Source organism: Vicugna pacos, unplaced genomic scaffold (assembly GCF_048564905.1).
Source record: "Vicugna pacos unplaced genomic scaffold, VicPac4 scaffold_119, whole genome shotgun sequence".
NCBI lineage: Eukaryota > Metazoa > Chordata > Mammalia > Artiodactyla > Camelidae > Vicugna > Vicugna pacos.
The window spans coordinates 494293-522006 of NW_027328799.1; the positions used below are offsets into that span (position 1 = coordinate 494293).

The 27714-nt window shown below is 42.6% G+C and overlaps 1 protein-coding gene and 1 long non-coding RNA gene across 2 annotated transcripts in view; both read left to right on the top strand.

Moving 5' to 3' along the window:
• Positions 1–27714, top strand: part of LOC140695008 (trafficking protein particle complex subunit 9-like) — a 53545-nt gene that overhangs the window by 3879 nt on the left and 21952 nt on the right. The gene's annotated exons all lie outside the window — the stretch shown is intronic.
• Positions 561–25616, top strand: LOC140695011 (uncharacterized). The gene is made up of 5 exons (XR_012070687.1): positions 561–835; positions 16315–16402; positions 22625–22811; positions 24698–24758; positions 25289–25616. It is a non-coding gene; the product is annotated as an uncharacterized lncRNA (long non-coding RNA).

The window sequence follows — 27714 nt, forward strand, 5'->3', positions numbered from 1 at the left end:
TTTGCATCAGGGCCTTGCTAGGTGCTTGGAAATAGAAAATAAGAAATGACCCTTCTCTGCAGAGGCAGGAAGCCTAGACCAAAAGCTGGGTAATATGATCCGAGATACATTAGCCATGTGCAGACTCTGAGGACAAACTGTACCCCCGGATTTGCTTTGGCTTCCCTTGCCTTCTGGCTGGTACACACCAGGTCACAGCAACCCAGATGGGCCCGTAGCACACAGCAGAGTATGTACCTCGATCTCCTCGCCCCTCTCGGCAGGGCCAGCAACATGAGCATCCCTGACTACGTGCAGTGTGCTGAGGACCGCCAGACTCGTCCCGTTGTGGTCCAACCAATGGAGATCATCTCAGAGGAGAATTTCTTTTGCATCTATCAGCTACTCACCTCGGTGAGCCATATCAGCCCATGCGGCTCCCAGTGGACATTCTGTATCCACTACAGGCACCACTATGTGCCCGAGAATGGGTGGAGCGTCTTCCAGACACACCGCAAAGTCGTGGGCCTTGTCACCATTACCAACTGTCTATCTGCCAAGGCCTTGGAGAAGCTGCACGTGCAGAGGGGCTGTATGGCACCGCGCTTAATGACTCTCAGCTCTTTGTCTTTGTGCTGCATGGGGAGGTAGCCGAGCAGCCGTTCACCGACGTGTCCTTCAATCTACGAGGACTGCAGGGTGGTGGAGAAGAGGATCGAGGACTTCACTGAGTCACTCTTCATCTTGCTCAAGTCCAAGTGGCTGGATGGTGGCCACAAGAATTTTGGGGCAAGATTCCCCTCCTCTGCATCCTGTTTGAGAAGGAGGACTTCATGGGACTGGACACAGACAGCAGGTAAGTTTACCTGGAGGCCAGCCCACCCTGGCTTTGTGCCGGATTGCTTCCCTACATCCAGAAAGGGATCAGCAAGGAAGAAGTCTGTCTTGTAGCCAAGGGGGGAGGGAGGTGCAGCCCGCTGGTTTACAGACATTTCAAAGTGAATCCGCCTTTGTTTCAGAGAGATCCTTTTAGGGTTAGTGTGGACACTTACTCCTGCTTTACAGCCAGGACCATGGTGGGAACCCTGGAGTTGCTGTCCAATAAATTAGCCAAAGCCACTGATGCTAGGAGCACTGGGGAGGAGGCTGGACTGAGCTGAGATATGCTGTAGGTCAAATGCACATCAGACACTGAGGCTTGTCTAGCAAATGTATATAAACTATCTCTTTACTTCCTACATTGATTACATGTCAAAATGATAGTATTTTACATACAGTTGATTAAGTAAGATCTGTTCTTAAAATCAGTTTCTAGTATTTGTTTTTTGTTTGTTGGTTTGTTTTTTTGTTTACTATTTTATACGTGGCAACTGGGAAACTTTCTTTACTTGGCTCTCATTTCATTTCTGTTGGGCAGCCTGTCCTGGGACAGTCTCATTCCTTTGCTTTTGGATGAGATGCTTAACCCCGAGAGGCGGAACGGGGCACTGGTTGGGCTGGGGCTGGAGCCGGTGTCTCCTGCCTCTCAGGCCCAGCACCTGTTCAGCTCAGGCCCTCTCTTCTTGCCCGACAGCCACCATGCCAAGTTAGGACATCAGAAACACCGCCAGGGACTCCCGAATGAACTCCTTATGCAGGGAAAGGCGTATCACGGTGTATGGGACAGAGCAGGGAAATGTTCATTCTCAGTTTGTCCCTGTGATTAAGTCAAAGTCCCCATTTTGCCTCGGAAGTACAGACGAGCTCTTTTGGGCTGCCTACCCCCCCACCTTCTGCTCTGTTTCCCGGTGTATCTATCGTGCTGTGCCTCGGGCAGAAGAGGGTGAGATGTCTTTGCCGAGAAGTGGTCCCCCTTTGCTGGGGAGAGTAAGGGAAGCTGTGTCCCCCCGGCCTACGGCCTCGGTCCTTGAGTCTGGAGAGGGCTCATGGTGGTCCCACAGGTGACGGTCCGAGAACCTGGCACATGCTGCTGGGCCCGCCGTGAAGGCAGTGCTCTGTGAGTCTTGAACTTAGCTAAGATCAGATCCTACTTTCTGGTTGTTGGTAAGTTGGAGGAGAAGATGCTAGAGAATTGATAAAAAGAATATCTAGACCAGCCCTGTGAGTGAGAAGAGAAGTGGACCCGAGTCCCACCTGCGAGAGCCCACCTAGCGGTCTCTGGATGAATTTTCTGTTCCTCCCAGATATACCTGTATGGCTTAAGGAAGGGGAGAGGCTTGTCGTGGCCATGATCTGTGCTTGTCCTCACAGGGCCCTGTGATCTACATGCCCGCACTCCCCTTCTGCTTCTTGGGGATGTGCTGGTATGTTTAGGAGCCTGGGCACTGCTGAGGGCATAGCTGCCAGCACCGTGCTACACCGAGTCTGGCTCTGTTCACCTCACCTGTCAACACCTGCTGAGGCCCCAGGCATTAGTCAAGGTAGGTGCATCGGTGCAACGTAAGCAGGGACCACCTTCTCCCCCTGGACAGACTGGTGAGTGAGCAGTTGAAGCCTTGAGCCCTGCCCCAGCCCCCACGCCAGTGCCTCCTCTTTTGTCATAGGAGTCACTGGTGACATTTTTACTCAACAAATGCTTGTCTCTGAGTCTGCAGAGCCACCAAAGAATGCCAGCTTGTTTTTGTCTTTTGAAGTCTGCCCTTGGGACTTGGCGGAGTAGCCGAATGTGTACTTAGCCCACAGTGTTTGACACTGTCACCATTGATTACCCAGAACCTCATGTACCAGGCATGGCTCCCGGCATCAAAATACAGCAGCGCATTAAATCTCCCTCCTTGTGGGTCTGTCTGTCCTGGTACCATAAGAGCTCAGCCAGCTTCTGAACGTCAGTGAGATAACGCGGCCAGTGAGCTCAGGTCAAGCACATTCTCCTCCAGTCACTTTTACCACATTGTTGCTTTTAGTATTCTACAGTCATTAGTTTTTTAAACAATGCTTTGGTGAAGGAGCAGAGCCTAATTCTCTCCTGCTACTCTTGGTGGAAGTGAGTAAAACGGTCCAGAATGAAATGCGACCACAATTTGTAGCTCAAAATCTGCCTAGACGCTTGTAGGTGGAATTTGGGTTAGGGGCGCTGACCACGTTGGGGTCGTCCAGCAGCACCGCTCCCCTCAGGCCCCTGCTTTCCCTGGAGCAAGAGGTGAGGGTGGGTTTCACCATCCCCGCGTCCCTGGCCTCAGACACTCACGTAAATTCTTGTACATGCTGTCAAAATCATTTTTGTTCTTGTGTGTTTCTAATTTTCTCGTCTTCATCTTTTCCTTTTTCTTTATTCCTTTTTCACTTGTACTGCCCAGTGAGCATGTTGTTGCATCTGAAAATGTGGGCTGTGCACATCCTGCATTGGAAATAGCCAGATTGCCATCCGTGCTGTCTCAATCATTTTAAAAAGCAAAAACTTAACAGCTGTCTTGATCCATGTATTATCCTCGTCATTTTGTATTTTCTTAATTTTTGGAATATTTACTTTGTTTGCACATTACCCACTGGTTTTTGATACCTGTTAAAATCCTTGCTTTGAGGAACCTGTTTGGTCCTCTTTTTATTTGGTGACAAATGCGCCCTTATTAAATTTGTTTCATTGTTTTGAAGAAGTGAGATGCGAATTGATTTAGGCGGCTGCTGAGGGATTCTTTTCATGGAGTATTTAAACTTGTAAAGTCAAATTCTGCGGCAACTTGCACGATTCCTGCTTTTATACAAACGTGCTCGGCACGAGGTTCCTGGCTGTTGCTGTGTGACGTGCGTGACGGCGCTTCCTGGCCGGTGGTCACTGGTGAGGAAGTGGCCGGCTCGGGGGTGAGCATCTGCAGGGGACGTTGTTGGAGGAAGCAGTCACCGTTTGGTTCTTTAATTTTTTTTTTTTTTGCATTCAACTACCCCGTGCCATTTACTTTACTTTGCCTTCATAAAGGGGCCGAATTGGGTCTAAAATCAATGCCACTATTTTGTTCCCTTTACGAGGCTGGTTTTTCTGAGTATCAGGACAACATGGCCTTCTCCTAAGTAGCTGGCTCACCTGGATCTGTTGGACACAGGGACAGCTAAAAGGGCCATAGCTTCCTCTCTGCTTCAGCCAGTGGGCATTCAGAGCTGGGTCTGTGGTTTGCCTCAGCAGCCGTGCAGACCTTCCTACCCAGGGATTTACTTTTAACCCATGTTGGTAGTAAATAGCTGAATCCGTTTCTGTTGCAGCTGACGTTCACCACTGACGGCCGTGTCATTAGTTTGTGGTAGTCAGTCTCCAACACCCCAGACAACCATGAAGGAAGATGATTTGGCCGACCTAGGACCTTGGATTCTCACCCTCACCATGGTTCATCTCACCCGGTGGAAGGGTGTGGCCACCACCATCATGCTGACCATGAGGCCTTGTTTCTCCTTTCATGCTCTGGTCCAAATGTGGACACTTCATTTTTCACTGAATTTGTCTCGCTTGAGACAGGCCAGAATATCTGAATGAGTCCATCACATTCTGGGTGGGGAACAGAACAGAAGTAAGTGTCGCAAGTAGATGGAGTCTAGGCTGTCCGGGTTGGCAATTGCAGGCTGGGATCTGTGATGGCCGGGCTGTACCCTGGACACAGGCCTTTCCCGTGGCTCCCATGAGCCCAGGAGTTGGAGTGAGAACAGCCTTGCCTGGGTTCCCACATCCTCATCTTCTCACTTTCAAGTGTGTCTGTTAATTAGGAGCTCCCCCAGACCTCGGGCCCTTCAAAGCTCAGACCACGGGAGAACCTTGAGTCCCTTCTCCTGGGCCTCCTGTGTGAGAATCCAGTGCCTTCTGAGGTGTCCAGTGGCAGGAGATGCCTCCCCCACCGGGGAGCACCCTACGGAGGACTGTTATTCAGTGCACCATGCTGTGAGCTTGTGGGGTTCCGACCATGGTCCCTGCAGAACCACACTTGAGATGGACTTATTGTCATAAATAACAGGACTGATTGCAGGGCAGGGCCGGGGGGAGGGAAGAGTGGAAATTGAATGTGACCTCAGACAACTAGGTGGGTGCTGGGGCTGTTACTAAAATGGGGAGTCTGGGAGATACCTGCCAGGAATCGAATTCCAGAGTAAATGGTGGACATGAGGCATTTTTAAGATGCCATTTTTCATCCAAGTTAGGACTTCAAAGAGGCACTCGGTTCGATGAGCCTGGGGCTCAAGTGAAGGAGCCGGACTAGAGATACACGTTGGGAGTCGTCATTCTTAGCTGGTGTTCACAGCCTTGCATGTGAATTAGATCTTCTCAAGGGCTGCAGACTGAGGCTGAGGGGTGGCAGGGCTGTGCCTGGGTTGGAGGAAAGCCCAGACCATGCAGCTTTGGTGTGTCAGTTAGCTGCATTTGCCATTTTCAGAGCAATGCTATTTATCCTTAAGGGGCCAGGGGGTGGGCAGGGCCAACCAGGAAGAAATCTGCAGGGAGGGTCGTGGCCACATGTGCGTCTTGGGAAGGTGCAGAGGCTGCAGGGTCTGGGAGGGTAGAGTCCTCAGAAGCTGAAGTTGGAGTGGGGAGTGGGGAGAATGTAGTCACAGTCACCTGTGAGGGAGGGAGGGAGGCCTAGGGAGTCCCCACCTTACCGGACTCACTTTCCCATGAACAGAAGGCAGTCAGACAGAGGATCTGAGGTGAGAAGGGATGGGCACTGGGAGGGGAGCCAACCTGGAGAATGGTGCTTGGAAAGTTCTGGAGTAGTCTCCCTGAAAAATAGAGTTAAATATACCCAGACTCTTAAGAACATTGTTAGTGACTTGGGAGGAGGCAGTTGTTTTTCTGGCCTCCTAAGGGTAAGGCATGTATCCAGGGATACACAGAAGATACGGGCAGTCTGTTCCGGGGGCTTGATCGTTACCGGGGGAACAGTGCAAGTTTAAAGGGGCAGAAGGGCAGCGGAGGGAAACTAGCCAGGCCCCGTGTCAGGTAGCAGTCGGCCGCCCTACTTGCGTGTTGCATTCACATCCATGCCTCCCAGGTGGGCAGTGGCAGCCCCCTTTTGCAGATTGGGAAGCCTTCTCAGAGGGGTTAAGGAATTGGTCTGTTTAGCGGCTAGTAAATGCTGTAGCAGGATTCAAGCAGGGCCTTGTCAGACTTCAAGGTCATGTTCTCTCTACTGTTTCCAGTACTTCCCTGTTATACCTGGAATGGTGAAGTGGGTCAGTTTTGGTGCCTTTCAGAAAAAGTATGATTTAAGTGCCTCAGGACTGTTTCACAAAGCTCAGCGTTCTTTGATGATTCTGAAGCACGCAGTGCTTTTCGCCCCACAGAGGTAACGTCTAACTCCTTTGAAGATGACGTGGTTGCAAATGATGTACAGGTGCAAAACCAGACTCTGCAGCTTCTGAACGGAAACTCTCCAGTTCTCCCTTGGTCAGCTTTCTTCCGCGGGATGTAACTGTGCTGCAGCGTAAACCTGAGCTTTCCGTATGGAGTGAGTATTTAATATCCAAAGTTAGCATAAAACGGTCAGATGAAGAAAACCGACGTTGACAATTTATTTTTGGGTTCCATTAGTCAAGATATACTATAAATTAATGACCCATATAGCAAATGGAATTCAGTATAGGACATTGCATTTCTTGCTTTCTATTTAGAGTTCTCTTACAGAATAAGGTTGCCTGCTTTGGAACATCAGCTTCACCACCACGGCACCTATCAGTGTGTTGGTGTGATTTCATTTACAGAGTGAATCTAATCTGGGCTTCCTAAGCCCCAAACACTCCTGTGCAAAATCACGGGCTGTAGCCGTCTGTTAGTCATGCAAATACTTCTAAAATTATATGATTCCAGAAAAGAAAGAAGAGAGAGAGAGAGATTGCCTTTATCAAATTTCCTTTCAGTTCTAACTGCAAACTGTTGTTGAGCAGCTCTTGTTTCCTTTGGATATGAATATATACATTTCTTTGCATGTAACCTAGGTTTTGGACTAGAACACCAAGTTCTTGCTGTCCACAAGCCACAAAAATAGTAGCCAAATTGGACCCGTGTGAAATAGTTTATACTTTTTTCTGAGAAAGTATCCTTGAATTTGGGACTTGGGCTGTGATTTTTGCTTTTTGATTCCCCCACCCGTCTTGTAATCTCTCACTCCTTCCCACGTGGCCCCCAAGGGTTCGTGGTCTTATTAGGAGCAGGCACCCAGTTGGTCTCCATATATTGCCGCTATAGATAGAGCCCAGACAAGACTTAAGGACATTATCAGAGAGGACTTCCTGGAAGAAATGGGCTCTACATTCAGTTGTGAGGACAGAGTAAGAGTCAGCCAGGAGAAGGAGTCAAGAATGTGGCTCAGGTCGCAGGTGCAGCCCGGGCAGAGGCCTGGAGGCTTTTGGCGTGGGGACCCGGGGAGAGTGCCCTGTGCAGTCCAGGGTGGAGGGAGCCCCTGCTCGGGAGGACACTGGAGACAGTCCGTGGTGTAGGGCTTTGGAAGAAGTTGAGTTTTACTAGAACTGACACAGTAGGCAGTGAAGGGTGTCAACAGAAAGTGACCCTCAGGAAAGGTACTTCAGGTTTTGCTTCTGATATTCTACAGACAGAAGGATCGGGATGGGCGAGAGCAGGTATGTCTGTCCCTTTGAGATCCAACCTGTCATTCATTTATTCATAACACGTGCACTTCTGTGAGTATAGGGGAGAGAGGGTGTAGCCACGATAATAAGCAAAATGTATTTGCTTCTTGAGAGCTTAGCATTGTCAGAAGTTGACTTAGCCTAGAAAGCTCTAGGAAGAGAGGAACAAATTGTGGAGGTTGGAGGGAGGGAAGGCTTCCTTGGGAAACAGTCAAAATGAGCCTGGAGGCAAGTGAGAGGTAGGAGCATGTCAGGGGACCCCTGAGGTCACTGGGAACCTGTGTACTGAGGTGAGGCTGGGCAAGCAGGGTCTGGGGTGGGGCTAGAACTCTAACAGGGATCCTCTGAAGCATTCAAAGTGGGGTTGATGTAATCAAATTTGTGATTTGGGAAGGCTGCCGTGGCTCTGTGTGTGTAGCGGGGATGAGGGGGTGGGTGCCACCAACTGGGGGATCATAAGAATACCATTCACAGTCTGGAATATGGGCATCGGGGCTACTTGGGGACAGCAGGGGCAGTGTGGATGCCGGCTTTCTTTATGGGGGGCTTGTTAGCGGGGCCGCCCTTGAGGCACCTTGTGGCTGTAAGAAAACTGATGGAGGCTGCCAGGTGGACTTTCGTCTTCTCTCTTTCCCTTCCTTGTTTGATGATCTTAGCTCAGCCAACATTTGGAACAAAAGAGCTAATTTCCAGGGTTGCCCAGGACTTTGTTGAGCTCGTTCGAGTGAGATCTGATTGGATTTAGGTTTGTGTTCAGATCTGGATGTTCACTTAGCTAGAAACGTCCTGTCATTTCGATTTCCATAGGGGTTTTTATTCTTGATAAAGATTGCTTTCTTGGTGAGAGGAAATTTAAAACAGCTGTTGTCTTTTTCAAAAAATCCTCTTTTAAGAATTTTAATATTCAAAAGAATACGAATATATAAAATATTTAAGGAAGTCTTTGGTGTGGTTTCTTTGCTTTCTGAGCTAATGTGAAGTTAGAGCCTTTGCATTACTTAATAGCACATCCTTGTCAGTATTTAAAGAGCTGTTAGTGAGCGCCCCAGGTCCCACCTCTCAAAGAATCGTTAAAGTTTGCTCTGAAATAATGAGGTCATAAAGGTCTTGTTTTCAGAAATCAAACGGTTTATAATACACAGCATAACTCCATTTATAAAATAATAATAAGTTCAAAACTAAGAAAGTGGAGGATAAATGATTTTTTTAAAGCCTAAACATAAATTTTCTTGTGCTAATGTTGCAAGTGGAAATTTTGAAAAGAAAAACCCTACTGCAATATCATCTATTTGGAATACATATATGAGTTTCACGTTTGAAAAGTATCTGCGCAGTGGTTTTCGAAGTCAGGAGCATTCCTGCTCAGATACTGGCAGTGATGGTTGCTGGTTTTCAATGGGAGAGCCTAAATTTGCCTTCTTAGCTTTTTGGTTTTTTTATAGTGAGAGGGTTGAGTAGTGCTTTGCCAGCATGATTTTGGGGCAATTTGAGGGCAGATGTCGTGTGCCAGCAGTGAGAAATTTCCATGCATTTTATTTTCTGGACATCACCAGGGCACATGTGGGGTTTGTGCCTGCAGGCTGGAATGCTGCAGGACTCCCTGATCATTCACCTTTATGTCCTGGAGCTGCTCCGGTCAGTGAATGATTTTCTGTGGCTTGGAGATAATGTGGTCTGATGGAGATGATCAGATGTGCAGTTAAAATGCTATTACTTGAAATAAGAGTAACCTAGAAACATTTCTCTAACAATACAGCATGAGGGAGGAGGATTGGCTGAGCTGCTTGCAGTGGGGAGTCTTAGTTGACTCCCTCACCGTGACTCCTGCCAATATCCACCCCAGCCCTGCACGGTAGTCCTGCCGAAGCAAGCAAGCACTTTGCTCAGAAACAGACTGAATTTCCTTGTGCCTCTCTTTGTTGGATTTTTTTGAAAGCACATTTTGCCCTTTGCTTCAATGCCATACATGCTAGTCACCTCTTACACTCATTTTTCTGGCCTCGTCCATAAATACCTGCTGAATGGATGAACAGAATGTAGTATCTCCATCTAGTGGAACATTATTCACACGTAAGAGTGAATAAAAAAGACAAAAAAGAAGAGGAAAATGAAAAATGCCACCTGTTTTGGGAAGTCCACTTTGACTGTTCAACCCACACTTTTCCCTTTGAAACCCAATCACTTATGCTCCACTCTACTCTTTTTGATAGTACTTACCACCTTCTAATAATCTTTAACGTTTTCAAAAAAAAAAAAAAAAGAAAGAGATGCTGATACCACTTCAAAATGTACAAGACTTGATAACAGCATGTTAATTGAAAGGAAGCAGACACAAATGCCCACATATTGTTGATTTCAGTGATATGAAAAGCCCAGAATAGGCACATGCAGAGGCAGAGAGCAGGTGATGGTTGGAAGGAGCTGGTTGGAGGGGGATTAGGGAGTGACTGCTAGTGACAGGGGGATTCTTTTGGGGTGATGAAGTGTTCTGGAAATAGAAGGTGATGAGGGCTGCACAACCGTGAGTGTGCAGAAGACTGCTGAGCACTGTCTCTGGGAGTGCCTGTTGTCGGGGCATCTTTATTTTTTTCTCATCCTGCAATGTGAAGAATCATCTTCTGCTCTGGCCATTCTACTCCTGTGAGTGGTGAGGGTCAGAGACTTTGTAGAGTCATGTTTCTTTTTTCCCCCTGGCTGAGTGTAGGCAAAAAAGATTTAAGCCTGAGAAAGTGCTCCATCTGCAGAAATGTCTTTTAGATTTGCATGGTGTAAAAATCTTGAGATCTTTTAATCATTGAGGCCAGTCTGTGGGGGGAAATAACCCGTGAAGCCTGGGTGAGCCGGGGAAGAGCCGCGCTTCTCTCCCAGACACGGGTGGGGATTGCACCCCCGTTCAGGCAGTGAAGGGCCCAGACCCGTGAGCAGAGTTGACAATCGTGAATATTTACATGTATCCGCTGCTTCATCTTGGATATTAATTTCAAGCTGAGTCAGTTTGTGGCGGCAGCCTCATCCTACATCAGGAATTTATAGTATCTGCTCTTTGAGGTGAAGACCTGACAGACTTGATTATTTAACAGTCTGCCTTGAATTGATATCTCAGATTCCTTTGTCAAAAGCAAACAGCAGAAATACAGAATTCCTTTAATGCCAATGTGACCTGGAACGAGTTTAGTCTCTGTGCCTCAGTGGCCTTATCTGTGAGTGGGAAAGATGATAACAGTGCTTCCCTCAGAGGAGCTGGTGAGGGGAGAGTCAGAAGCACAAATGGAGGACTTACAAAAGATGCTCTTGAATGACCGAATTTAGTGCTCTCAGCCTGGTGAGGCCTGAGGGGCAGAGATGTCAGAACAGAGCAGTCCTAGCCGGAGCTCGATCCGTGATGGAAGCTGTTATGATCAGTATCACCACTGTGCGTTATCAGGTAATTTTAAGACTTGGTAATATGAATTCTTGAATAATGTTAAAGGACTAGACATCTCAGATCCAGTTTACATAGTCCTCAAGATTTCTTCTGAGAAATGGATGGTTTCTTCCCCATCTTTAATCTGAGATGAGTCTCTAAAAAATTCTGTATTCCTCCATCTTTTTGCTTTAATTTTCCATTTCCTAAAAAACCATGTTTTTAAATGGAGTTAATGGGGACTGAACTGAGTGCCTCATGCATGTTAAGCACTTACTCTCCCAAATGAGGTATAATCTCCTCCGTGATTTTTGTTAAAATTTACTTTCTTAGTTTACAGAGGTAAGAGGCCTCTAATTCTTTTTCTGGAGACTTGTCCATGAACCTGTAAATCTATAACTAATGGACAAAATTTGGTTTATTAAAAAATCATTAGAATATTCTGCAATTCATCCATAAAGAAATGCTCATTGACTTAAAATGTTTCTCCTTTAAGGGGATTTCTCCTGTTTGGTCTAGCTTAATTTGTTAACAGCCATCCTCATCATCATAATGACCAAACTCACTGTGAGTGGACACCTACCTAAGGCTAAAATGTTTTCCTCATGTTTTAATTCATAGCAGGTGTTTGATTGTAGGTATCAGTGTCTCCTTTTTTGCAGCTGAGGGATTGAGAGATGGAGCAGCTTGTCCCAAATTACACGCAGCAGGCTGTGGCTAGCTCGGTGCTGGAACCCAGGCTGCACAGAATGCATTCTTAATTGCTCCTCTTATCAGCCTCCCGTTAAGTGGTTACCCGAACACCTGTGACTCCATAAACGGCCGAGTTTAGTGATCTCAGACTGATGAGGCCTTGAAAGGAGAGACACCATTGAGAAGTTGAGACAGAGTGGCAGAAATTAAAATTGTTCATTTTCACAAATTTTTAATTCTCAGGTAATTACATAAAAAGTTATTTTTTTTATTTTAGTGCTCTGTAAGCACTAAAAACAAAACATTAAAAATAATTATAGTGCAAAAGAGAAGTGAGCTCTTAAAGTCCAACCACTGCTAATGATGTTGCTTGTTTTTCTCTTGTGGCCCTTTTTGACAGAAATACTTACAAAGACTGAATTGGTTTTATGTAGTTTTAATATGGAAGAAAAGATTGTCAGTGAATATTGTAAGAAAAGTCTTTACTCTTTTCTTTCCTGTTGATGAATATGTACTTTATTTTCATGGCTTAAGTACATTTCCTCATTTGTGAAATTTGAGTAATATCGTTTAATTTGTCTGACTGTGAGAGGTAGATGCCTTGTATACAAAGAACCCAAGAGGTGCTTAATAAAAGTGTGCTGTCACAATGACAGATATTTTAGAAGGATCAACTCTGAATACTAAAGAGTGTCGCTTATTTCTGATACATATTCAATATGTATTTGTATGATATATTTGAATATGGTTTAAAGTAACAAGGATTCATTTTTTTTTTGGTGTAGTATGAAGTTTTAATGAAATCTGTATCATTCTAGTGAGACAGGGACTAGTTAAATTGCCTTAATCAGATGACCTTGAAGATTATTTACACAGAATATGTATTGTTACAAATCAGAATTTATGTTGCCGTGTAACCATCCACTCAGACATTTAAATTCGTGGGATTCTGACCAGATCCGTTAAGTTTAGTAAAATCCATATTGATCATTTTCAGGGAATAAGCTCCTCTATTTTGTGATTAAAGAAAATTTTGATTTTTTTCTACATTCTTAACAGGTTTAAAATATCAAAACATTGATTTGACATGTCACTTTTTTAATAGAGAGAATAAAGCTCATGCTGTTTTATTATGTAAATAAATGTTTTTGTATGGCAACAAAATTGTATGATATCCTGGCTCTTTTAGTATTTTGCAAGATACTTAGATAACCTACTGTTGGAAAAATACAAACGTGAATTTTATGAATATAGGCCTAGTACAGATCTGTTGGTTTTTGCTACAGTGCAAGACATGAGGCATAGGAGAAGTTTGCTGCTGATTGCCAGGAGGACAGATCCCATGTCTCCGTTTCCCCTCCTGTAAAATGAAGTGGCTGAACTGGATTCTTTCCTCTTCTAAGATGAGTTTCCATGAGCCTATATCTTCTGTTTATATTCAGGAGTATTAGCAATATCAGATTAAATACTGAATATCCCTCCTTTTCCCCGAATCAAAGTGCAGCATGTGCTATATAAGTTTTATTTATCTGATTCTCGTTACTGATCCTACAGGCAATTTTTGTGTTGCATCTTTCCTGGTAACCTGGAAGGTCATTTTACCCATAGGTGGCACTGTTGCACCTACTTACAGTCTTAACTTTCCTGTTTGTAAAAGGAGGCTTAAACAACGTTATTTTATTTTGATTACTTTACTTAATGCTTCAGAATAGCCCAATGTCCATTATGTCTGTCTAACTGGAAAAGTTATTCTGCTTATATCTTAGATTTATTCTGTCATCTCACTGTGAACATTTCAGACTTGCTGTGCAAACAATAGCAAAATCGGGCTTTTCTTCTAGTGTTAGAAACCAGTGAGCCGGGATTTTATAAAACAGCTAGAAGCGGCATCTGGAGGACCTTAAAGGTGAAAAGTGTATTGAGTTCCCTGAGTTTTGACCCCGCCGCTGTGTGTTAATTGGTGGTAGGAGATTTGGTACATATACGAAGGGGTGTAGTTTTTGATATGGTTTGCCTGCACGCGCTGCCACTGAGCCACTTGAGCCTGAGTCAGTTCGTTTTGAGTTTTTCCCTCGTCTGTGAGATGGGGACATTCGTATCTGATTTGTAGAATTGTGAGAATTAGAAAATATGTGCAGTGTTTACCACAGTGTGTATGTCAAGAGGGCTCTTAAACTTTAGCTGCTGTTTTGTGTGAAGCCATCATTTGAGAGTCTTTGGCAATTACTAAGAAACAGGAAAATAAGAAGAGGTGGTTTTATGATGAAAGATATTTGAGGAGGTTCCATAGTTCCTATACCCATAATTTAGCATCAGCAGAGTCAGAACTGTTACACAGTCGCCCTAAACCAACGTTAAGCCACAGAATTATTTGTTACTTCATATATTTTGGGGTTTAAGGAGATCCAATACTTATACATATGTTGTCTCCAGCAGCCTACTGAGAGATGACACAAAAGAGTATACAGGCAATAAATGTCTTCTTTGTTACTGATGAAGCCACGTTCTCCATGAACTTCAAGGCTGTGGGAAAATGCGTGTCATGATACTGTGTCCCAGAAATACAGACTCACCCTGTCCCATGTAGCTCTGGGCCACAGCGAGCCTTCCCTTGAGAAGACCTGCCCTTTCATGCACAGGGCTTTCCTGACATGGAGCTGAGCATCCCACGTGCTTCCCAATGGTGACCAACACTGGAGTGAAAGGAAGGGTTTCACATGCCCTGCTTGTCTCCCCGGACTCACACCTCACTCTGTTAGTGTAATGAGTGCTATCTGTGGGCCAGGGGCCAGGGGTGTGAAGGGAGAAGCACCCTCCATGGCCCAGAGGAGTGGTTAGGAGACATCCACTCCCTCAGTTTAAACAGGTGGTTGGATGGAACATAAGGGTGCTCCCCAAGAGTGTGTAAAAGGAGAAATAAGGATTTTATTTGGGACTTAGGCTAGCCAGGAAACAGATAAGATGATTAGAGGGGAGACTTGTAAAACAATTTGATATTAAGTTGACATTTGTTGAACACCCAAAATGTGCTACATTCTTTTCTGAGCATTTTACAGAAATGAATCCTTCAATCTTCTCAACAAGCGAGTAAGGAAGGTTTGATTGTTATCCCAGTTTTACAGTGTGGAAATTGAGGCACACAGAGGGTAATTAAGTTGGCAAAATCACAGAACTAGTAATTGGCAGAGCTGGTATTTAAACCCTGGCTGTCTGGTTTTGAGGTTCCCAGAGATGGGCTTTGGGTGTTTAGCATTATCGACATCCCTGAATCTTTATACCTCTGTGCATCAGTTAGCCTAGAAAGGACAGGGAAAGGAGTGTTACACAGGAGCTCATAGTCATTTCTTGGCCGCTGTCCACGGAGAGTGCACCGTGATTGGCGTTAATTGACTTCTGGGCAGTAGATCTGTTCGTATAATAGAAATATATTCCATTGAATTAATCTAGAAACCCTTCCTGCTCCGTTTCTGTCCATGCTTGCCATGTGACTGCCTGCCCGTGATTGGGCCGTGGAGGAGAAAATGTACTCATGGTTGAACTCTGATATTTCAGTCTGGTTCATAGATTCACATCTTCTGTTACATTAAAAATTTAAGTTTCTGGTTTTCTTGCATCAGTGTCTCATGAGCTTGGTTAATGTGAAACCAGTCCATGGGAGCCCAGGGATGATGACGGTATAATTTCTGAGCACGTTGAGGCACTTCTACCCGTGCAGACGTGGCTGGAGGATGTCCAGCTTCCTCACTGATTTCCCCCAACAGCATGGTCCTCTCCCACCCCTGGATGTGAGGTTGGGAGCTCTCTGAGTAGGCCAGTCAGAGGCCGAGCCCACCAATCAGAAAATGATGAAGTACCTGGAAGTGGGTTTAATAGAAGACAAGGGCTTCCAGGTTGTCAGATGGGCTGTTCGAGTCCATTTGGTGAAAAGCTGTCCACTGTCTGTGGTTGAGCTACTTCTTTGCTGTTGAAAAGTCTGGAGTAGATGAAGGGATTTTAAAAAGCAGAAAGGAGTGATTTCAGGTGGTACGTCCACACCGGTGAGAAGTGATGAATGACCGCCTTTGTGAGTCATAGACAGTCTTACAAACTTCATAAACCAGCTTTAAAAGCTCTTCCATCTGAGTGCACTTCATATGGGGTCCAGATCATCACTGGTCGCACTGTGAGGGCAAGTAACTGATAATGGCAGAAAGGACACGGAGGCATCAAAAAGGTCTCAGTCACTTTCCCTGTTTAAAGGATGCAGCACAGTGTAATATATTTTAGCTGGTTTTTCACTGAAAAGTTTTTAGTGTTTTCTGGGACTCCCCAGTGCCCCAAGGTTCCATGCAGCTGGGTGTCCCCTCAGTGCAGCTCTGTCAGCGCTTGCCCTGGGCTGACGCGGTGTCACGGGGAGCAGGACAGTCAGCGTCCCCGGCTCCTCCGAGCTCCGTCTCCTCATCCGCAGAGCCGGGTTTCTCATCCGTGTCTACTTAGTAGGGTTGCTGAGAATCACACGTGATGCTTCAGGTGTGACTTTTGGTTGTCTCTGTGATTGGCATATAGTTAATATTTGATAGAAATACTTGTTTTTTTAGTATAATTGTAGCACCTAGATTGCAGTGGTTTTTAGACTGCATTTTTTATAACTTTATTCTTATTTTTAAATATGCACTTATTTTTATTTATTTTTTTTGGAGGTACTGGGGACTGAAGCCAGGACATTGTGCATGCTAAGCAGGTGCTCTACAACTGAGTAATACACACCCTCCTTTTCTGCACTTGAAGGTAAATATTGCTATACACAAAATAGCTCTTAAACACCATCATGGGACCTAGTCACTGTATAGACAATTGAACACGGATTCTATTTCAATAGGAATAAATGTTTTTGAGACATACATTTCTGAATCTGTTAATGTGCTTAAAAACGATCATAGGTAGTGATAAACACGAATCTTTGATCCAGTACTTCTTAGAGACTGTTTTGCCATCAAGGGAAATTACATTCTACAGAGAAGGCTAATTGGGTCTCTTTGATATTTAGATGGTTTAGCAGATGATGAAGGCTTTCAAAAGCTGACAGTTTTGTATTTTAAAGTAACTACAAAGTTACCTTCTACAAGTTGTTAAGTACTAAGCTTGTGAAGTGCCCAGTAATCCAGGGGGTATGTGTCTGTGTCTGTGTGAACGTTGGTGTGTGTGATTTCAGGAAGGTAGAAAGAAATTCCATATAGACTTCTGATACCTTTCTCCTCCATTTCAAGGTGTTGGCATATATTTACACTAATAAAGTGATATTCAGTTGTCATTTGGCATATTGGGAATAAGACTTTCTCATACTTGTTTCAGAAAGATTAGGGAGCATGAGCTTAGGAAATGGGAGGAGATAGAGGCAGGGAGGTTCTTTAAACTTTGTGCAGAATTAGAAACAGTAACTTTTCTCTTTTCTTCTAAAGCAAACTGGCACTGAATTGTAACATACTATTACTCAGAATTGCTTTTCTGATCAGATACATGTACCTCAGATTTTTAAATGTAACATGAATGATGAAATGTGTTTTAGCAGTTATTTTTAAAAGTAGTCTCTTTTCAAGTAAAAGGCTATATCCTGTTCTTTCTTCTAGCGGTACAAGAAATTCTCATTGTTCTGTTGCAATGATCTATGTGCTTACTTTCTTTTTTTTTTTTTTCTTTAAGTGCTTTTTTCATTGTGGTTTGAATGAATGTTTAAAATTTCTGGATTTTGATCTTTAGTATATGCTGATTTCTCAGAACTGTTAAAAACCTGATTGTTCACTGCTCCTTGTTTGGTGGGGCACCCTATTGATTTCTGTTGTCTGTTAAAGAGTGAAATTCTTCCTCTAGCCTGCAGATCATTAAGTGAATGGTTTGCAGTGTGCCTTTAAAATTATTTGTATGCATTGAGCATGTTTGTCCAGTGAATTTTAAATTGACTCATTGTAATGACTTTGATTTGATTCTGTGTCTTTTGCTCCTCTCCACAAGAATTTGAATTCTCTGTTGCATTTTGTATACGTGTTCTTAACAGGGGAAGAAATTTTGCATTTTTTACAGAGGTGGGTTTTCCTATCCCCTCTGAATGCCTTCTAAAATTGATACAATAAAAATCAGTTATTGCAGTGCATAAATATTTCATAAATTATTTTTTGGCATAATCAGAAACAATGACCAAGAATGATAATAAAAAATACGAAAACCTTCCTTCCTTTGAAGAATAGAAATCAGGTAGTCAGGCTCCCTCATGCTTTGTGCCTGACACACTTAATCTCATGTCATTGTGTATCATGATTCGGAGATGGTATTGTTTCAGGTTTATAGATTTTTGTTTTAACATTTGTGTTGAATTCTTTCTCCAGGCTGATGTTTCCTGTTGTGTTTGTGGAAAGAGTAGAAGGGAAAAAAATACTTTGTTTTGTTTTCAGGAGGCCTGAGTTGATGGGAAAAGAGTTGAGGGTGGGCTGAGGAAAAGAGTGACACTCCCTCTCCTCCTGGTTGAAATTGATAAACAAAGAAATCAAATAAGTATATCGATATTTGACCAAAAGAAGTTAGCGAGCCCAAACTGGCTAGAAATGCACAATGGAAATTACTGAATTCAGCTTCAGAATGAGGTGCTTTACCAAGTAGAAGCAGCTTAGAGCAATCAGAAAATCAGTAATATGATGAGATATAAATGGAATATTATATCTTTTATTGCTGAAACTTTTCTACGTTAAGTTGTGTAGAGCTAAAATTAAGTTTCAATCACCAGGAGTTAAGAGAGTGAGTGGTACTGTAGGATCGTTATTCACGGATGTGCCTAGACCCTGATAGAGTGGCTGAAGATGGCAGGAAGAGACCCACATCCAGGATTTTCATCCTAGGGTGTCCTCCATAATGGTTCCATGTGGAAGCAGATGATTGGGTTAACAAATTGTAACACACCCCAGTCGCCTCTGAATTTTAAGAAGAAAAAATATGCTTTGATACTGCTTTACAAGCAAGTTCCTGTGCATCCTCACTCCAGACTCCTTGCCTTAAAAAGCAGAGACAATGCTTTGCTTGTGTAGTTGAGGTTTTAGATAGCACTCTGCTGGTTGTAAAGCAAGGACCGAGACCCTCAGCTATAAACGCTGGGCTTGTGTGTTGTTAGATAATGTATTATCCCCAAAACAAGGACCTGGCTGGTCTGGTGGTCTGCTTTTTAATGAACATATCTAAAAATGTATCTTGTTCCCCTCACCCCATGACTTCCCTAAAGATACACTAATCCTTTGTACTCATTGTGTATTCTACAATCTCTGCCTCATCCTGTCTTTCCCGAATTTCCTCCTTACTATCTCACAACTGTTAACGAAGTTTTCCTTTGATTATACCCTATAAATATGGGAGCATTTGAGATGCTCATGGAGATGGCTCCCTAATCCCTCTCGATTTCTTGACTTTTTCCACAGAGCCTTGAATAATCATTCCTTGTCGGTAAGACTTCTTCCAGCCAGAACCCACAGTTCCAGGTGAGAAGGATGCAGGCTTTATCTCTCCTACCGGAGGCAGAGACAGAAGAGAATTGAGATATGCTCCCCCGTGATCCCTTCCTGCCCCAGGTCTACTGCAGTTCACCTGCAGCCTTCTGGCCTCTGCTCAGAGGGCCTCTGTCCCAGGACTGACCTCAGCGTTTTCTTCCCTTGTCAATATTTCCTGTGCCTTTCAGAACTTGGTCTCTTCTCTGCAATTCAAACCTGGCAGATGTGATGGTGGTCAGCGTGCTGGTGGGCAGTCCTTTGGGGACCCCCAGGAGCCATGCTGATTCTCCTTAGTCTCTCAATCGGGGTTACAGAACAGTCGAGCACCGAAGGAAGCCCATTCTCGAGATGTCAACAGAGCATTTCATCACTTTCATTTTATTTTTCAATTTTTGGTGGAGAAATTATTTGTAGTGAACTGTTCCAGATATTTGCCGCCTGCTTTCCTCATCACCATTCCTTGTTGTCTCTGGTGCTAGTTTTATAAACCAGGTTTCTTCTCTGGTCATTTCTGGCAGCTGGGCTTGCCGAATCCTTGATCTGTATTTGAAACAGAATGCTTCCTCGTGATGTCAAGGTGATTTTCCTATTTCTGAATATTTCGTGTACACTCAGCAACTGTTTCAAGTGAAATGCTCTTGTCCAATTTCGGTTAACTCACATTTGCTGATCTCCTGCTTTCATGCTGAGAGCAGTTTCTTTTTCCTCTAATAAAAGTTAGCAATTTGCATTTACTATGGAAGATACTGGCCCAAGGTCCTTTTGTTCTTAAGAGTTTTAATACAATTCACCCATTAAAATGTACATCGGTTTTTACTCTATGCCCAGAATTGTGCATCCCATTCAATCTTAGAATATTTTCATCCCCCCAACAGGAAGCCCTGTATGCATAAACAGACATTCCCATCTTCCCCATCCTCCCCCAGCCCCAAGGAGCCACTTTTCTCTCTGTGGATTTGCCTGTGCTGGACATTTCATGTAAATCGAGTCACTTCATATAAGTGGAAACGTCTATTGTGACTGACTTCTTTCACACTGAGTAACGTTTTCAATATTTGCTCATGTTGTGGCCTTAGTCACTATTCTATGCTATGCTATTGCTGAATAACATTCCACTCTATGGCTGGGCCCCACTGTTTACCCATTCATCAGGTGATACGCATTTGGGTTGTTTCTGTTTTTGGCTGTGATGAGTAATGTCGCCGTGAACACTCATGTGGTATTATTTATGTGGATATTTGTTTTCAGTTCTCTTACGTGTGTGCCCAGAGAGCAGAATTGCTGGGTAAGTCAGAAACGAAATGTTCAACTCTCTGAGGCCCTGCCAGGCTGTTTTCCAAAGTGGCCACGCTGTGTTACATCCTCACCAGCAAGGGCTGCGTGCTCCGCTTCCTCTGTGTCCTCTTTAGTGCTTGTTACGCTTTTTTTTTTATTATACCCTATTGTAGTGAGTGTGAAGCGGTTTCTCCTAGTGGTTTTGACTTGATTTCCCTTACAGCTAATGGTATTGAACATCATTACATTGTGCTTTATGGACATTTGTATATTTTCCTTGAAAAATACCTTTTCAGATACTTTATTAACCTTTTAATTGAGTTGCCTTTTTATTGTTGAGTTGTAGGGGTTTTTTTTCTTCATTTTGAGATACAAATTCCTTACCAGATAAGTGATTTGAAAAAATTTTCTCCTCTGTGTTGTTGTTTCACTTTCTGGATGGTGCCCTTTGAAGCAAAGTTCTAAATTTTGATGAACTGCAATTTGTCTCTGTTTTCTTTGTTTCTTGTGCTTTTGGGGTATTATTTAAACTCTGAGGTATTTTATTTAAGCTTTTATATATAAAATAACTTAATTCTTAGGACCGTTATAGGAGATGGGTGCAGTTGTTGTCCCCAGTCTATGGATAGGAGACTGAGATACAGAAAATTTCACTGAAATGTCAGTGTCACATCTACCTAGTGCTGTGGGATTTCAGACCCTCATGTTTGTCCCCAGCATTTGTGATCTTCACCACCATGCTCCACTACTGCCTGGAATCGTTAATGAAAATGACTTTCATTTTTTGATTTCTTGTTAGTTTGTTTTCTCATTGGGGACCTCATCTCCTTATTTTCCTTTCGGATATCAGTGTAGATTTATTTTAGGTCTCATGTAGGCAGAAGCATTGCTATCAGTTAACTTCTTTATTACTCACTCTCCAGTGATGATTGTTGCTAGTTGACCTAACCAAGTCATGCTTAAGTCTTTCCTGCTAATGACACTAAAAACAGTCATGACTTATAGAATGCTCAAAGAAAGTACTTGATTGATTTTATTTTGCTACCCAATCAAACCAATCAAGTAAAAACCCCAGTGTTGACACAGACTATAAGCCCTCCAGAATAGGATCACTGTCTTCCTTCTGTTTCATTTATTTGGTCACAGTGTCTGGATAGTGACTTGCTGTCCAGCAGTTTTGTGAGGATATGGTGCTCGTGAATCATTGTAAGCACAGAATTTTGACAGCAGACTGTGTTGTTCATTTCACAAGGGAAAAGATAATATAGAAATACTGCTCAGATCTATTTTAAAATTAAGCTTGGAATTTTGAGAAGAATTCAAGAAACCATACAAAGCTCTTTTTCACTAATTTTAGATCTATCTTAGACACATATGGTTACATAGCAGAGTAAGTTATCAAGTACATTTGACAATAGGAGTGTAATATTGATTATTTGTTTTAGTTGAAATATTCTACCTGGGATAAAGTAATCAGTGCCCATAAATGAACAAATATGTTTGTATTTCTATGCAACATGGGAGCAGAGTTCATGTTTCTATATAATATGTATGACTGTGTGTTTTAATCTGTCTGTCAGTGTTTTTATAGTTTTTCAGCAATGTTGTAACTTCAGAATTCTTCTAACATATTCACTCCCGATACTACTGCAGTTTGTACTGTGTATCCTATCTTATGCATGGGATTCCACTGTCCCCTCAGTGAGGAATTTCCTCTCCTATTGAGCTAGTAGCAGAGTTAAAGGAACAGTGATTTCAAGGCCTTTGCTCTCCACGTGTTCGCAGTTTCCTGTCAATCACGATTTTCTCTTTCTTGTGTTTTCATTGTGCAATTAGAATCTTTGAAAATAATTATTAATATGTTTCACCAGTCTCCCTAGAAATTTGATGTGTTTGTGCTTTTCAGTTTTCAATTTATGAAAATTGTAAATGCAGACTTGTTTTTAAGTAGTCCTTTTTCACTAGATATTTGTTTACCTCTTTATAGTTAAAATAATTTTCCCCAATGAATGAATCGGTGTGCATGTTTTAAAAGATACTTTAGTTTTTATTTTTCTTATTCTAACAGGTATATTCGTTGTACAGAATTTAGAAAATAAGGATAAACACAATAATACCTTAAAAATGGCCTCTAATCTCACTTGTAGATACAGTTGTAATGTTTGAAATTGAGAATTACAAGTCCTCTCACTTTGTTCTACTCTTTCAGGTACGTTTTGGTTACTGAGACCCTCGAATTCCCATATGAATTGTAGCAGAAGCTAGTCAATTATTGCTGAGGAGCCCGCTGGGATTGTGATCAAGACCACGTTGTATGTGTGCTTCACTCTGGGGAGCACTGCCATCCCAAGAATATTGTCATGTGATCCAGGAATTTGCGTGGTTTGTCTTTCCAGGTATTTAGGTCTTCTTTAATTTATTTCAGCAATGTGTATGGTTTACATAGTATTATTTTACTTTAATTTTTGCATTTATACTGAGGACAATTGTGCAAGGTACCAAGATTAGAATTGTATTATAGCCCCGCAACTTGCTGCCACCATGGACGCTGTGGTCTCTCTTTGCCCTTTGTAAAATCTCGCACAAAATAGGACCTAAGTAACTCTCTCTTGAAAGAATGATTATATGATTGCTGGATGACGCTTGAGAGTCCTTGTGATGATGTCTTTTTGCCAGACTTTCCCCTCTTCTTAAATATGCCCTTTCTCTTCCTTTCTCCAGCCTGGGTTTCAGCCTGCCTGTGGCATTGATTTTCCTTGTCTGTGGACTCTTCTTTTCACTAGTTCATGATAATGTTACATGTCGGCTGTGGAAACTTGCTAGATGTCAAGAAAGAGCAAATCCATTGCATGCTAGTATTTTTAGAGTGTGTTATTGAATTATCAATTGAAATTAAATCAGGCTGACCCATTGAGCCATCCCCTGAGCTCTTTTCGCCTTCCTACAGGTGATACTGTTCTCGTTGCTGCATGTGCCCTTCCCCCATACTTAGTTTTGGAGTTGAATAAATCACCATCACTGGAGCCCTCTCTTTAAAAGATGAAGAGAACATTTGCTCCTTCTCCCTGCTTGGGGACTTGGATGAGATGAGGTAACAGATAAAGAATGAAGCCCCACCTCATTCTGATTACTGCTCTTTCCGTTCATTTCTCCAGGGGAAGAGTACAATTCAAAAATATAAAGATTGTGAGCTAATGAAATATACAAGACAACCGATCATTTATTAAATACACTTTCATGCCAGAAACAAATGTATTATACACACAAAAAGCACATAAATTACGGTAGTACTGTGGTTACAAACGTGGACCGAGTTCGAGTCCTGCTCTGGAGTGACAAGTCCTGTGAAATGGAGAACTTGTAGGTCGGCTTAGCCTCTCCCGGACTTTTTTCTTTCCTGCAGAGACAGGGCTCGCTAGTCATCCCTCCCCCGTAGAGGTGCTGTGGGTTGTAAACGACGCGCGTGGGCAGGCCAAGCACAGCTGCTCGTTCCTCGTAAGTGCAGGATAGCACAGCTTTTGCGGTTACGGCTTTATGATCGCACCGTGTAGACCCTCAGTGCTCCGAAGGGATGTCTTGCGGATTGGAGATGGGATTCTCACTTCTGTAAATACCCAAAGATTGTGTTATTGAGCCTTGCTGATATAAATCTATTCTTTAGAAAGTACATAATATAGATATATTTTTCAAACATGCATGCTTTTTTTCTTTTATTATTTATACTTCTACCCTCTCATCACGTGGTGTGACTTTTGATGGAATCCAGGAAACAGTCCTAAGCCACCTGCCTCTTCACACTTCTTCGTGATGGTTTTCTTCCTTGACTAGAAGAGGGTTTTGCATAGGAAATTTTGTTTGCTCTCCTTCTCTTGGAGTCTCCCTGTTTGTCTGCCCATCTCTCACCTGTCCATCTGTCCATTTCTCTACCCACTCATTCTTCTGACTTGTTCCAAGAAGCACTTCAGGCAGCTTACAGAAGAACAGATACCAAATAAACAGGTGAGAAAATGGGGCCAAGTTCACAAATTGAGGCTCGGAATTGAGCCTGTGTGAGAGTTGCAGGCGTGAGACACACGCCTCTGCCTTGTGACTTATAAGATAGACAGCATCAATGTGCCTGAGGCTCCCAGCACACCCAGGGAAGCAGGGTTTGTGGGAGATGCTCACTGGCTGTGAAATAAATAAGTGGCTTAGGAGAAGCCCAGCCTTTCCAAATACTAAGACTTAGGAGAATATTTTGAGTGTCTTCCAAAATCTGAGTATTGCATCTTTTCTTTTTCAGAGTTTTATGTATAGTTGGTTAACATTCTATACCTGGAAATTTCTCCAAAACTGCTGCCCACGTGAGTCCCATGACTCGGGAATGGGGTGGTTCTGCTCATTGACGGGTGTTGGCCAGAAACGGAAAATGACAGCCTCAAAGGAGCCTGGGATTAAGCAGTTATGTTTTGTCAGTGCTGTAGATTTCAGAAAATGCTTTTACCGTTTCTCTCCATCTGAGGAAGCAGCGTGCTCTCTTCCCAGCATCAGGAGTTCAGGGTCTCGGGATGGTGGGGGCTGACTGCACTGCCGTAAAGACAGCTGAGCTAGTCACTGCATGTGTGGTGCTTTCACGTAGTGCATTTCATGTTTTTTAAAAGGTTTCAACATGTAGTTAATTAACTGAGTTAATTAACATTTAATAAATATGAGACTTTTTTGAAAAGACAGTTATAGGCAGAATATAAGTTGTGAACACTTTAAAAATGGCTTCATTACTGAAATTTCAGTAAGGAAGATTCAGTTTATCTTATTTACGCCTCTCTTTAAAAGTAACAAAGAAACAAGACAGAAAAAGCAGAGGATGATTTCTGTTCTTCCTCTCGGCTTGCAGGTGCCCTCACCTCCAGTGGCATCCATCCAGACACCAGCACTGACACTGGCCGTGCTCAGAAATGCCTCAGCCCTGAAGACACAACTGACAAATGGAAGGGAGCCGCGTCCTGTTACAGCGGGTGCTCTCACTTTGTGGGTCCTTATGTAACTGCGTGGTGTTATTCAGGATCGCCCTTTCTACACTGTTTGACGGTGCTGCGGTGTCTCCTAGTTATTTGTTTCTGTAACTACTCATGTATTTTTTCCAATGTGTGGTACTAGACATCTAAAAATGCATTTTTCAGATGAAAAATAATGTGTATTTAATATAAAAGTCTGAAAAAAGAGTCAAAAGTGTCTATCCTGGTCCCAGTACTCAAAGATAATAATTAACACTTTAACATCTATTTTCTGTTCTTTTCATCAGTGTGTATCAGCTCTGTCATAAAAACCAGCGAGCACTGTGTGCCTGTTTACTGTGTGGAGACCTCCATTTTCCATTCGGCTTATTACACATTTTTCTACAATATTCTATCTCCCCTGACATGATTTTTAATGACCAGTATAGCATTCTGTTTTGTGGAGGCATCGTCCATTTTACTTTGTACTTAAGTAAACTTTTAAATTCCAAGTATACTTAATTGAAATTCTGAAAAGAGAACTGTGGTGGTACCGAAAGTCCCCTACTTCCCTTCCCCTTTTTTCCTGAGAGTAAAAGCTGCTGACAATGTGGAGTATATATTTCATGACCTTTATGCCTTTGTCATATATATATACACACATACATACACGTATATGAGAAATCTATGTCTATGTGTGTGTATATATGCTTTATTGAAAAATAAGGCCATACTATATGTTTTCTGCAGCTCGGTTTATTCACTAACGTATATATCATAGACCTCCTCCCACTCCAGACTCACCCGGTCCTTTCAGATAGAGTAAAGGGGTCTCCTGATGTGCAGGTTTGGTCTCTTGTGTAACGACACATTTCGTGGGAGAGTACTGTGGACAAGGCCTTGGACCACGCTGAAACGCTGCAACTTTAGTGCCCACAGCTCTCCGTGATTTACCGCATCATTGTCTTGATGGTGAACACTTAAGTTTTCTCCATTTTCCACTGTCAGAAAGGGTGTTTGACTGGCATCCTTCTTGTACAAACATTCCTGTGATCTTGTATGAGTATTCCTTTAGCTAAGGTTTCTGGAAATTTAGTCCTTGGATGTGACAACTTCATACATCACAGGATGCTTTCAAGTGAATCTTGAAATTCCTTCTCCTGTGGGGAATGAAAAGATGTAGAATAACTTATGTAACCAATTCTCTATCGCTGGATATGATTTCACTTCAGCATTTCTTCCCACCATTGTAAACAGTGCTGTGCAAATGTTCTGATGAGTACATCTTTTTGAACTGATTTTTTCTAAATGTAACGATTCCTAAAAGTGGAGTTCAGCCTGTGTGCACACACGTTTTTCAGAGTTTACATATCCATTGACATGTCATCCTCCAAAAGATCGCTCACAGTTTGTTGTCTCAAAGATGGACACTAGCCATAATATCTTTTAAACATATTTGCCAATATGACGAGCAAATTGATTTTCATTATTTTAGTTTGCACTTGATGACCAGTGAGGTTTTGAGCATTTTTCACTCATTAGCCATCTGACTTTTAAAAAGTGAATGATCCCTTTTGTCCTTTGCAAACATTTAAGTGGGGGAGCTTCTTGCTGCTTTGTGACAGCTCAATGTGTATTATGAACATTAACCCCTTGTCTTCATCAACATGTATCAGAGAGCTTTTACTTGTCATTTCTTGCCTTTCATTTTGTTCAGTAGGTTCATTATTGTTGTGGCCCAAAATAATCTTAAGATAGTAAATGTCTTCTTTTTGGGTTTTATTCTTAGAAATGCTTTCTTATAATGGTATAAATTTCTTCTGTAGGTTTTTTTAATCTCTAAGATGGAGATGATAATGGTACTTGTTACAGTGAGGAGAAGCTGAATTGATATGAGCAAAGAGTTGTATTTGCTCTTATTAGTACTTTCTAATATTTACATATTTTCTGTAATTTTTCTTGTGGTCATTTTGACGGGAATAGAATTTGTTTTTTCCAGGTATTCTCTGATTGTAACAAGACAATTATTAAATTCATACTTTGCTTTTTAATTTGAAATCCCACCTGTAAAAAACACTTATGTATACTAGAGTCTCTTTTTGAGCTCATGATTTATTTCTGTCAATCTTACTTTCTTACTCTAGCACTATATCTTACATATTGTAAAAATTTATTTAATATATTACAGTGCGAATTTTTTGATTCTTTTTTCGATCCCTAAATTTCTTGGCTTGTATTATGACTTTATTATTCCTGAAGAATTCTAATATAATTTTTTCAAGTTAAAAAAAAACAGATAAGTGTTGTCATGGGATTTTTTAGTAAT